The following is a 14,501-nucleotide window of genomic DNA, read 5'->3' as shown; positions in this document are numbered from 1 at the left end:
TGGCCCATTCGTTTTTAGACAAGGAATTCCGTTTCCTCCCTGTTCATTTTGGAGGAAAATCAGGGGTCGTTTAAAATAGTTGTCAGATGCCCACATTTACTCTCACTCTCTCACATTGACTCAGACTCTGTCTCATTTTCATTCATTCGCTCTCTCTCATGCTCTCTGAATAGTTCCCTACCTTCTCTGACAACCACTTTTACTTCCATGTCTTGCAGTGCTGCTTCTGTGCCTCACACCATCATCTTCAGCATCTTCTTCCTCATCTGCATCATCAATATGCAAATAATAATTAACCATTTCAGTGCCTGTACGGAAATTGTGCATTAATTTACCTCTGAAGACAAACAAGGATTATATCATAATTTAGGACAACTTACGCTACTTGCACTGCGTACACTACACAAGCCCCCCATCTATCCTGTCAGTATGTTCTCTGCAGCTGCACAAAGAGATCAGAGGAGATCATACACTGGCTAAAGAAAGCGAATGAGCAGGTAGGGGGTCATATACAAGACAGGGGCACAGGCAGGGCAGAGAAGGCTGTGAGGAATAAGGACTAGAGGGATAAGGGCAGGGGCACAGAGAGACATAGGAGGGGAGAAGAGGGGGCAACAGAAAGGACTGGGGATAGGATAGGGGCGCAGAGAGAGAGATAAATTTATTTTTCGGCAACAAATTTTATTAAGGAATGGAAAAAAAGGCCTCTGAATTTCGTACGAACCAAAAAGGGCAGGAAATTAAGTTTGTTGTCTGAAAACTAATGAGCCAAAAACAAAAGGAAAAATTGGTCCAAAATGATTTTGGGCCTCTTGCACAAATCTAGTTTGGGTGAGACTGGGGTGTCCTTTGGGGTGCTTTATTTCTTTGCCTTGCTGTGTATCTAATTAATATTTTTTATTTTATTTTACTACTGTAGAACACTAACACCGAGCAACAATGTCTAGAAAGGATGAAAGGAGGAAGTATTGGCCTTGGGATTGGGAGCCTCATAATGCAATCAGCCCCTAGTAATGATGCTCAGGGGGACCACTACTTAGGACCTGTCATCCTATGAAGAATATGTCCCTGCCTGGAGACCTCCTCATTCAGGCACTCCAGGCAGCTGCCTTTAACAACTTATGCTAGGACCAGCCATGAATGAGTTTTTTCTGTACTCATCTCTACTCAAACTTACAATTTGAGGATTATTCCCTTTGTTTCCTATTCTACTGTAAATGTAATCTGCAAGGGACATGCTTACTTCTGATTTATGAAGTTGTAGATACGGTTTGTGGATTTCAATAGAATAGATGTGACCTTTTTATAATTTTATAATAAAGGAGTAATATCAAGGTTTATCAGGTTTATCAAGCTTGAATAAACATATAAAATGTGAACAATTCAGTTTTAAAGTACATCATCAAGGAGGTTATAAACTGGATTTCCTTTAAAATGAATAGTAGAAACTTTGGAAAGAGAGTTACAGATCTCATATAAGACAACATTAGAAGAAGGTGTGCATGTGTCTTGTTTGATCACTGTCCAACTAAACACCGATATAACAGATAAAGAGATTGGCACAGTGTTTTAAACCATGCAAGTGTACCAGACAATAAACTAGAAACACTCTATCTATAGGGTTCTACAAATAATGTAATATAAATATTTGATTGTGCAAATTTTATCAAACAACTGAACCTGAGAAGTAAACCCGTCTTTGATGCACATCAAAATAGATTGGAGATAACATACTTGCCAACTTAAATGTAGTTTTTCAACTAAATTTTTTGTTGATCGATCACAACTTACAAACATATTATCTGCTTCACTGTTTTTATACATGCACAACATGATTTATAATGTAAACATTTTTTTGCATTACTTACGTAAGAAAAATTTTAACCTATAAGCCCAAAAGGCCTGCAACACTATTAACGTTAACTTTACTTAGAACAAGCAAGGATAGACAATTGTTTCATATGGCCAGTTTCATTTTAATTTTCTGCAAAAAAAAAAAAGTATATACGCAATTAAAAAGACTAAGTATATGCATTTTATGGAATTTATAAAAAGTTTTGTTAGTGTACTGAAAATTGAAAAGGGCACATTTGCACAGGGTTGTTCAGCTACTGAAATGTAAACTGTGTGCACCAAAGGGAATAAAGCAAAATTGATTTATTCTGTGAAAAACTTTGTTAATGGTCAAGATTTTGAAATTATCAATCCACTAACACTGTTTAACACTGAATTGGCCAATGGGATCCAGTGTGGCAACTCCTTTATGTCACACTTTGTTGGCTAAATATAATGCAATATTTTAAGCAAATGGCATACACAGCCAATGTTGTATTTACCTTGGGTATTGCCATAGGACAGACTCAGGCTGTATTTTTCGATGCTGTATAGCAACAGTCCAAAAAAGTTTATGGGTCCAAATATGCAAATATCTTTGGCATGTCATAAAGTAGTAATGCCTCTTAAACAAACAGAATAATAGTTTTTGAGAAATGCCAATACTGTGGTGTACTTCTATATAGTAGTTTTAAATACCCCTTGCAGTAAGCTGCTGTTGGAATTCATAACACCAATAATGATGCTGTTTAGTTCCATCATGGTTTCTCTAATTGCTGACAGCAATTTTCTTGTTTCCTGATGAAGCTGAGATGAAACAAAACATTAGGAATGTTTTCTGCTACTTTTGCACAGATTATTTTAATTTATATTAATTTTATTTATTTATCAGCTTTTGCACTTTATGGGTGTATCCTGCAATTTATTGAAGGACTGGATTGAAGCACTTTACACACACACTTATACACACTGTAATATTATTTTTTGAGTATCCTACTTTGACAATAATGGCTGCTCTATGTTTTGCTGTGCTCATACGCATATATATATATATATATATATTTATTTATTTATTTATTTATTTTTAAAGGAAGAAGCATTTGACGCATCTAGTCTGCCTATCTTTGCCGATATAAAGACTTAGACCTTAATCATCATATACCATGCATGTCTAAATTCCCTTACTATATTAGCCTCTAGCACTTCAGCTGTGAGGATGTTCCATTTATCTACCACTCTGCAAGAATAGTAACAAACAAATGCTCTTCCTCATGGTCTTATCTATACTGACTGAGTTTTAAAAGAAATAACATACAGTATAATAAAAAGAAAGCACATCCATACTTGCTATGAACATCTGATGCTAGAACATCATCAATGTATCTGGTCTTCTGTGCATTCCTGTTGTCCTTTATGACATGTTATTTTACCTTAGTAGTGGTCATTAAAACAATTTCTATTTGACATAGCTAACTTCCATGGAGAAAGTGCCGCACCTGCCTCTGGTGACACAAGTAGAAGGATACTACTTCACAAAGAACCTTGATGCATTACCAATAGGCAGCTTGAGTAAGCTGCCTATTGGTAATGCATCAAGGTTCTTTGTGCTTCACACCACTTCTGTAAGTGGTTGTGGCATCTGTGAGGGGCACGGCTTCTGAAAAGGTGCCAAAATTCTTAGTTATGACATGGCAGCTGTCCCTGGGACTTGGCAAGCTTTGTATCTGTGGGATGGTAACTATATTCATATATAACGCAACATAGTTAGACCTAAGAGCTGAAATTAAATTAGGAAATCCTAAAACTTTATCAAAAAAAAAAACCTGCATAATGCCTTGGTGAGATGACTTTCAATATATATATATATATATATTTATTTATTTTTACAATTTAATATTGTAAAATACTGATTTAACTATGCATTTTACAGAGTTACCTTTGCCCTTCTTGCAATGTTGAAATCAGGTAGTTGACCACACAGTTTAATTCAGATTTTACAATTGTATTGCAGTAAATACTCATAATAAGCCACTAGGTCATGAAGAAATGCAAAAAAAAATAAGAGATGAGGGGGGAAAGAACATTCACGGGTTCGTGAACTAAGCAACCGCAGTCAAAAAAATTATTATTATTATTTTTTTTTTAAACACAATGTGAGGCTGTATTTGACGCATGTGAGTACATTCTTTTCATGGTGTTAACATATCCATATTTTTTATATATATATATATATATATATATATATATATATATATATATATATATATACAAATATATGCGTTAGTTATTAAACATGTGCAACTGCAGTAAAAAAAAAAAATCACAAACACAATGTGAGAACATTCTTTTCATGGTGTTAACATATATATAAATATATATATATATATATATATATATATAAATATATATATATATATATATATATATACACACATATATATGCATTAGTAATTAAACATGTACAAATAGGCTAAAACCGATTTGGACGGCACATTTCTTTCCATCCTCATTTAGTTTGGCCGAAAATTCAGGGGCATTTTTTATTTGGAAACAAACTTTGCTGGGTGCCCATATTCACTGTCACTCTCTCACATGCTGACACTCTAATTCTCGTTCACTCTCTCTCACCCTCTCTGACTGTTTCTCCTCCGACAAGTTCCTCTTCTGCATTTTCACTACCAAATATCGATTCAAATCATACATATGATATATATGACTAGGTGATCAAAACAAAAGACTTAAGGTCAAGCAGCAACTATAAATCATAACTAAGATATTCTATGAATTGCTTCAACAAGCAATCTAAGTTGTATTCATAACAAATTTGAGCAAGGAGAAGTATCATATATAATACATCAACTATCAATATTTTTAACTCAGGTTAGTAACCACTGTCCCTTTAGTTGTTTTTGTGACAGAATAGTTCACAGGTATCACTGATGAACATGGCATGAATGTCCTTCTACAAGATATTGAATTTATGGCTACAATTATCATACCTACCATTCAATATCCAAAACATATATATGTCCTTATGCAACAATGAATTACGCATCTGTTGTAAGAGCATTCCTTTTTACTATTACTATATAATTATATATTTCTATTTAGTAAAGAAATTGTGAAGTGAGCACACAAAGATGAAAGCAAACACTAATTGTTCAATACTATCTTACAATTCTAGACTAAATTGTACCTTTCATGTAATCAGTTACCCACTTGTTTACTAGTGTCGGCCTACTGCATGATATTGTTTTATTGAACACCCATAATTATGAGCCAAGAACTCGGTGTGAGGATGATGGGGTATTTGTATTTTATGCCTTACCACAGTGGGTTTCTTTAAATAGAAGCTATACTTTACTCCTAAATTGCTTAAGGCAAAGGAAGCAGAGATGATGTTTAAATGCAAATGGTACTAAGAATGAATACTAGCTAGCAAACATCAAAGCCTCACCAAAGTCTCTGCATTAATAAGGCTCTTTGTTTTTTGGATCAGGGCTTACAACAGGTTTCCAACTCATTGCCAAGGTTTTATCTCTGTTTGGGAAGGCTGTGATTCCCAGACCATTTTTTTCACATGCAAAGAGTATCAGCTTAAAAAAGGGTCAAGTAACGAAAAAGTAAGTCAATCATTCCCACTGCTGCCGGTGACATCAGTAAAATAAACTTTATTAAATACTTAAGGTACTTATATAATTTTAATATATATTTATGAAAAAAATGAGCAGACTAGGTAAGGAGAATGATTCTTATCTGCCATCAAATTCCATGTTTCTTAGTTTATTTACTAAAGAGTTGTGAGGATAGCTGTGGCATCAACTCCTTCGTGTCAGTATTCGTTATTAGGTACTAATACTAGCAAATTTCTCCAGAAAGAATGATTGAGCAGCCATTGTATAGTGCATAATTCAACGTGTAAGGAGGGGAAACTTAACTTTACACTATGAAGGGCCAGCCAAGCTCTCCCTGCTTCAGAAGCTCACTGGGTTTGGCTAGGAGGTAGCCCAGAAACTAAAAGCCAACTGCCCCACAAACTCTCCTGACAACTCTCTCCTTAACTGGTAAACAAATATATGAGTAAACTACTAATGCTTCCATTTTGTCACCTTGCCGAGCGCCACTTAAGCTATGGAACAACAATACTAAACTGCGAATTTATTGACAAGTGAACAAAATTGACAAACAAAAGAGTGAAAGTCTAGCTCCCATTGATTCTCTCTTTGATTAATCAGCCTAAATATCTGCTACCTTAAGCCTCCTTGCCAAGTGCAACTAAGCCAGGTTATGAGAAACTTCCTTCACCATACACAAATCCAGGCAGGTAATGCCTTGCTTGGCTCATGTACCTTCTTTTAGGGCCTCTCCTTGCTCTGAAAGCAAAGAAGGACTTGCTTAATTCTTGGGGTTCAAAGAGTTTAAATGTCCATCTGTACACGTTGCAGGTTTCACTAATGTTGCAGACTGTACTTTCAAAAGCCTCAACAGATTTTCAGTCACCTGAAGGGGATGGAGAATGGCCCACATACTGCTCTCCAACTGACCCCATCCCTGGGGTCCATATACATGATTTGTGTTGCAACTCTACACAAAATACAAATAAGCATCTTCCCGGGGCTGTCAAGTCTCACAATAGAGAAGTGGAGAATAGGATAACCGGTTGCATTATTTCATCAATGTGAAACATATATTGTGTGGATAATGGGATTTTGGTCATGCCTCTAGTTAGTATGTACTCTACATACTGTGTTAATATAAATACCAAAATAAGTGTTGCTTAAACTTAAGTAAAATAAGTCAAAACCTGAAATTGTTCAACAAGGAATATTTCATGTTTTCCTTCCAAAACCTGAAAATCTATAACTTTTCTACATCCGGCTAATTTAAATCGATTCTATAGGTCGGACTGGTTTCCAGCATCGGATCTCCAAAACAGCAGCGTATGTTTTGACTACTAAGATGTTAATTTTATGTTTCCTGTCCCTGAAGCTAAACAGAAACAAATAACCCTCGGTTTTTAACTATAGGGATTGCAGACAATTGTAAATGCGTGTGTGAGAAGGGAAGAAAAGGAAGCAGCTTCTATGCATTCAATGTGGATGTTATTGTAAGTAAATTTTGTCTATCCCAGAAAAAGTAGAGCAAGAGTCAGGCACGACTATGTTGAAATGCCAGCCACACTTCATAGATTTTACCACCCCAGGAAATTTCTAGGAATGACTAGAAGCATAATATAATATAATAGTGACCTCTGTATAGCAAGACCGTGTGCTTCTATATCATTGGTACTATTTTTAACCAATAGCTCACATGAAAGGACATCATAATGCACCACATAGATCCAAAACAGGATACATATAGTACATCGAGAGAACGACCCTATAATTTTCTGTGAGGCCATCGGGAATGTCTGTTGCTGCTGAACCAGTAATTATTAGTGCAACCTGCCCTATAGACCTCAAAGCAGACTGCACTGCAGTTATATTGTTTCGCTATAAAATACTAAGCTGTAGACATATAATACACCCATAAAAATGCTTAGATTTCGGTATTGCTGGGAAGTGAGCAATGCAATGCATGCTTTTCTATTTGACAAATGTTCAAAAGTAACATGAAGAAAACTAAAATCACAGTATCAAGATGTTCCGGTATACTAATCAGAGTTTAGCATTCATTTCAACAAACTATGTTAGTAAATTCCACTAATTTAATGCTACCTTGTCAATAGCCATACTTCCTGAAGTTAAGCCTTCTTCTGAAAAATAATATTATATATAAATTATATTATATATATATATATATATATATATATATATATATACACACACACACACATACATATATACACAATACTGTGTAATTTTATGAGCCGTTGTCCAAAATGCTGTAAAGAAAGAATTATTTGAAAAAGACATGTTAATAGTTTATTTTTATCATTTAACAAAATGCAAACTGAGTGAACAGAAGAAACCTAAATCAAATCAATATCAGCAAATCAGCATCTATTCTTCTAAGTACAATTGCACCCAATTTTTTTATTTTTGAACATTTTTATTGAGTTTTCAAAGATAAAAACATAAAACAAGGAAACCAGGGTACAACATTATAAGAAACAAATAGCATAGCAAAATGACACCGTACCCCAGTAACGTCCCCCAAATGACCACCGAATGAGAAAAAAAAAAAAAGAACACTGCAATACAGGGAGGCTAACAAGAAAACTCCAAACAGTTATCCCCCCCCCAAACAAACAATTGTATCATGGTAATCAAAAATAAAGATAAAGTCAATTATGTAGTCACACTCTGTTGTCAAGTAAACCATTGGACGTCTTACACATTACACTAAACCAAGACGTATCCTGGAATGTTTGTCGTATCTGAAGTTTCAAGGCATTGTCCAGCGTGTCGATAAAACATCCCCATACCTTAAAAACGGTTTGGTGTCTCTTTCTTTGTTCAATGACGTGTATAACCAGTCCATTCTAAACAGAAAAAAATAACTTTGTACATAATAGAAGCAATGAGGGTGGGTCAGGGTATATCCACTGATGTAGTATGGTCTTTCTGGCCACAGCCAGAACGATACGAGTGTTGTATCGGGTAATGACAACAGCCCAAGAATCGCAGCCTCTGGCATGATTTGAAGAGCACAGCCAAGCAGGGCGGAAAGAAAAGTTCGGACGCTACGCCAGAAAGAGCGAATTGGGGACACGACCATAATTGCGAAAATTCAAAAGAGGGAATCAATTTGCGAATACCGTGGCTCACCCAAATTTAGGCAGCCTCAGTTATGCTAGTACTAGGGAGCCTGGCAAAAAGGGTGGAACCTTGACAGCTGCAGAATAAATATGAGGCCAATCAGATGCCTCTCTGATGGTATTGCATGATGTATCATTATCTGCCTATACTTCTCAGCATTGAAGAGACCAATGCAGCCTCAAACTTGCAAGGAGCCTCCACCATGCTTCACTGTTGCCTACAAACTTTTATTTTTGTACCGCTGTTAAATCCTTTGGCGAACAAACTGCCTTCTGCTACAGCCAAATATTTCATATGTTGACTCAGCTTCCAGAGTTCAGAATCTACTGAAACAATCCTTGTGTTAGGCAGCACTCAAATTCTTGGTGCCCGAGCAGAACTCCACCAGATCCAAATCAACAAAATAATTTACAAGATAACTTAGTAAATGGGCGTGTTAACAACAGGATCTTTTTCAAGGCTTTAGTGCTGTTGTCATATCATGTTTTTTATTTTTTAACCTTCCAGAGTTCCAGTCATTTTTCTGCACCCCAGTTTGTGTCGTGAATGGCCTTGTTTCCATTTCGGAGGTATGAAGACCACTTCTAACCAGACTTCTCCGGACATGTAGCGTGTACCATGGTCTCATTGTTTTCTGCCTGAGCTGATACTACTGCTGAATAACAAGGGAACAGTGGCACACCAAGAGTATTTAAGTGAAAGTACACATGAATATTTAAGTATGGGTGCAACCTGTGCCCACCAGGTATATATAGAATAAACACAAATAGTTACATTTGCACTTCGAAAAAGGAAAAAAAAGCCAAAAGTATATGCATAAAGTATGTCAGCTTTATTCCCCCAAACAAAAATATAAAATACAAAATCTGTTTAATGTTGTGGAAATACTTTTGGCTTTTTTTCTTCTTCTTCTTCCTTTTTTTGAGTGCAACTCCATTCAATTAGTTGTCTTTAATCTGATGGTAGTGCTGGAAGTCTTCCAATTGTGAAGGGAGATAAGCATGATGAGTCTTTCATCTGCTGCACTAAGTTTCCTTGACCGTCCACTGCTTCTACATCCCCAACACTGCCTATTTCTTCGCCCTTCTTCAAAATCGTCTGCCTTGGAGAGACCATGCTGATGCGGTATAACTACCTTGTGTTTTGTTGCTGTGCTCAGTCTTTCCATGGTGTATGACTTTTGACATTATACTGTCTTTAGCAACCTAACCTTGTTAGGGAGTTTGGCTGTTTTGCCCAGTTTTATTCCTCCTACACAGCTGTTTCATTGATTGTAGGGGTTACATATTAAATCGATTACCATTAAATCACTAGTTGAAGCTTAATGCAGGGTGTGGTACAAGAACTGTTTATTCAGAGACACACACAGGGTGTTTAATACAGACATACATTAATTTTCAACATAGTGGAATACAATGGGGGAAGGGATGGGGATAAAAAACAACAACTAAGTGCACAATGGTGAAACAATAGCTTGTCACTCCCTGGTTGCATCCTGGCTGTCTGCCAGACATAATTCCCTTAGCAAGTGATAAGACAATATACTTCTGGGGGTAGCTGAAAACGGGGTGACACAGGGAAAAGTTATGACAAACAATAAATAATTGCAAACCCATCATCTGTGTTGGCAAAGTACAGTACCAATCCCAAATCAATATCAGTGCTCCACAGTCCTCAGAGCCTCTAATATTTAGGAAATATGGTTAAACCTGTACCAGGGGAAAATCAGTAGAAACTGACCCCTGTAACCAAACACAGAAGTCTTTACAAGGCCAGGGCCCATAGTCAATAGGGAAAAGGCTGTCTCTCAGGCCTCTCCAGGGGCACCCTGGAGAGGCCTGCACCCCAGTTTGTGTCGTGAATGGCCTTGTTTCCATTTCGGAGGTATGAAGACCACTTCTAACCAGACTTCTCCGGACATGTAGCGTGTACCATGGTCTCATTGTTTTCTGCCTGAGCTGATACTACTGCTGAATAACAAGGGAACAGTGGCACACCAAGAGTATTTAAGTGAAAGTACACATGAATATTTAAGTATGGGTGCAACCTGTGCCCACCAGGTATATATAGAATAAACACAAATAGTTACATTTGCACTTCGAAAAAGGAAAAAAAAGCCAAAAGTATATGCATAAAGTATGTCAGCTTTATTCCCCCAAACAAAAATATAAAATACAAAATCTGTTTAATGTTGTGGAAATACTTTTGGCTTTTTTTCTTCTTCTTCTTCCTTTTTTTGAGTGCAACTCCATTCAATTAGTTGTCTTTAATCTGATGGTAGTGCTGGAAGTCTTCCAATTGTGAAGGGAGATAAGCATGATGAGTCTTTCATCTGCTGCACTAAGTTTCCTTGACCGTCCACTGCTTCTACATCCCCAACACTGCCTATTTCTTCGCCCTTCTTCAAAATCGTCTGCCTTGGAGAGACCATGCTGATGCGGTATAACTACCTTGTGTTTTGTTGCTGTGCTCAGTCTTTCCATGGTGTATGACTTTTGACATTATACTGTCTTTAGCAACCTAACCTTGTTAGGGAGTTTGGCTGTTTTGCCCAGTTTTATTCCTCCTACACAGCTGTTTCATTGATTGTAGGGGTTACATATTAAATCGATTACCATTAAATCACTAGTTGAAGCTTAATGCAGGGTGTGGTACAAGAACTGTTTATTCAGAGACACACACAGGGTGTTTAATACAGACATACATTAATTTTCAACATAGTGGAATACAATGGGGGAAGGGATGGGGATAAAAAACAACAACTAAGTGCACAATGGTGAAACAATAGCTTGTCACTCCCTGGTTGCATCCTGGCTGTCTGCCAGACATAATTCCCTTAGCAAGTGATAAGACAATATACTTCTGGGGGTAGCTGAAAACGGGGTGACACAGGGAAAAGTTATGACAAACAATAAATAATTGCAAACCCATCATCTGTGTTGGCAAAGTACAGTACCAATCCCAAATCAATATCAGTGCTCCACAGTCCTCAGAGCCTCTAATATTTAGGAAATATGGTTAAACCTGTACCAGGGGAAAATCAGTAGAAACTGACCCCTGTAACCAAACACAGAAGTCTTTACAAGGCCAGGGCCCATAGTCAATAGGGAAAAGGCTGTCTCTCAGGCCTCTCCAGGGGCCCCAGTGATGGAAGGTTCCGTCACAAGGAGTATTCCAGGCAAAACCCAGAGTTCCAGGCATGTAGACTTTGAATGAGAATCCTATGTGTGTACATATGTATTAAGTAGATCCAGGTGCTATCTACCAGGACGCTCCATCAGCCACCAGAAGACACCACCACCAGAGGTTTTTTTAGTGAAATAGTGTTTGTACTAAGACAGGGATATGTGAAGCAAACATATTTAGGGGCATATTGAAGTAATTCGACAGTCAAGATTACCATTCTACCCCTGCATGCAGAAGATACTCTCAGGGTCTGTATAAATCCTGCAACCAGATTTCGCCCCTACAAATATTTCTATGTAACAAAGGTGATCAATGTAACTAAACCAGCAAAGAAAGGGTAATGTGTGTGTTTCTCCTGATAAAGGAAAAGTGTAAAAAGAAACAAATAGAGAGGCTACTATGCCATATAGTTTAACATAATAAATCCAAGCGTAGCTGTAGCGCCAAAAGGACCTGGTCCAGGTACCAAACTGCGACACAAAAACAAATAGTTGCGCCAGCCGACACCAGCATCACACAAGGATATCCATGAATGTAATAAATTAATTTTATACATTCATCGATATCCTTGTGTGATGCTGGTGTCCTCCGGCCCAACTATTTGTTTTTGTAAAGGAAAAGTGTGTTTCAATAACTTCTGACATTTCTGTTGCCCCCTAAAACATTTCCCATAACATTTTGTTGCTTTATCATATTTGCTGTGCTATTAAGCAACTACAAAAGAGAAAGGGACACAGAATATGAGTACTAAAATGTTGCAGACTTTTTAAATACGGTATATGCATTTAAAAATGTTATAGTATCGGCAAGAAACATGCCAAAAGAGGTGAAAAAAAAAAAAACAAAGGCACCTCATACTCTGCCAACTGGTGCTAAAATGAAACCAGGTGGAAATAGACCTAATGAAAAACCCTGGTTAGTGTTTCTAAAATATATACTTTTCTTACTTTTAATGGCTGCTTTAGAATACTTAGAGACACTTCAGATTTGCATAGTTTAGCACCTAAATAATTTGGCCAAAAGTATGTGGACACCCTTCCTAATGATTGAGTTTAGGTGTTTCAGCCACACCTACTGCTAACAGGTGTATAAAATCAAGCACAGACATGCCTTCTCCATAGACAATCTTTATGAATGGGTTGTGTGGAAGAGTTCAATGACTTTTATCGTGACACTGTCATATGATGCCACAAGTCAGTTTCTGAAATGTCAGCCCTGCTAGATTTGCCCTAGTCGGTTTTAAGTGCTATTATTGTGAACTGGAAGCATCTGGGAGTAACAACAGCTCAGCCATGAAGAAGTATACCATGCATGCTCACAGAGGAGCACCGTCATTCGTAAGAATTCACTGTGTTCTGTAGCATCACTCTCTACAGAGTTCCAAACTGCCTTGGAAACAACTTTAGCACAAGTGATATTAGCTTTTGAAATGGGTTTCCATGACCGAGCAACTGCACACAAGCTGAAGATCGCTATTTGCAATGTCAAGCATCAGGAGGAGTAGTGTAAAGCACACCGCCAACGGACTCTGTTGTGATGAATCATGTTTCACTGGGAGTCTGATGGGCAAATCTGGATTTGACAGATGGCTACTGTAAAGCTTTTCAGAGTTTGGACCTGGGCTCCTAGTTCCAGTAATGTTAATGCTACAGCATAGAAGGGCAATTTAGACAATTGCATGCTCTCAGCTTTGTGGCACCGGTTTGAGGGAAAGCCCTTTCCTGTTCCAGCATGACTGTGCACAAAGCAAGGTCCATAAAGACACAGGAATTTGAGTGGCCTGCACAGTGCTCTGACCTTAACCCCACTGAACATCTTTGGGATGCCAGTTGTGAACCAGGCCATCTTGTCCAGCATTAGTGCATGACCTCACAAATGCTATTTTGGAGGAATGGGCACAAATTCCCATAGACACACTCGAAAATCTTGTCGAAAGCCTTCCTCAAAGCGACTCTATACTAATGCCCATGGTTTTGGAATGAGATGTCCAACAAGCTCATATAAGTATGATGGTCAGGTGTCTATATACGTTTAGTCATATAGTGTACATTCTCTACATACAAATAAGGTTTTAGAAAACTTTTTTCCTAAATTATAATGTATTCTTTGTCCTTGCTATTTCAAAATGTAATCATGTTTTCTGTTTTGCTGAAACTTTTGGCATTGGCAAAGTAGGTATTCTGAATTTTCTACAAAGAAAATTGTTTAATTTAGAAACATAGAATTTGAAAGCAGATAAGAACTATTTAGTCCATCTGCCCATGTTCCTCATGGAAAGACTCAGACCTTAGTCTTGTCTTAGATTCAAGATAGCTTTATGCCTATACCATGCATGTAGCGTCTACCATTTGTTCTGGGAGCCTGTTCCATTTATCTACCACAATCTCAGTAAAGTAAAGCTTCCTTACATTACATCTAAGCCAGTCATCCTCTAGTTTCAGATCAAAAGTTCTCATTCTAACATTTCTCCTCCTTTGAAATAAACTTCCCTCCACTACTTTAGTAGCTCGCCTCTAAACTCCCTGCAAACCATCAATATCTCTCTGGAGCTGGGATCTTCAGAAATGTACACCAGGCCCAGACTGGCCATCTAGAACACTCGGCAAATGCCACAAAATCACCCAGTCTTACGCTCCATCATTAGATCAGATGCAGCAGTGTGCGGCCACCAGCTGGATATGCCTGACCGCGCGCTACATAAGCATAAAATGCAGCGTGCCA

Source organism: Spea bombifrons, chromosome 4 (assembly GCF_027358695.1).
Source record: "Spea bombifrons isolate aSpeBom1 chromosome 4, aSpeBom1.2.pri, whole genome shotgun sequence".
NCBI classification, from domain to species: domain Eukaryota; kingdom Metazoa; phylum Chordata; class Amphibia; order Anura; family Pelobatidae; genus Spea; species Spea bombifrons.
The sequence above is the reverse complement of the archived record's forward strand: the minus strand, read 5'-3'. Positions refer to the sequence as shown.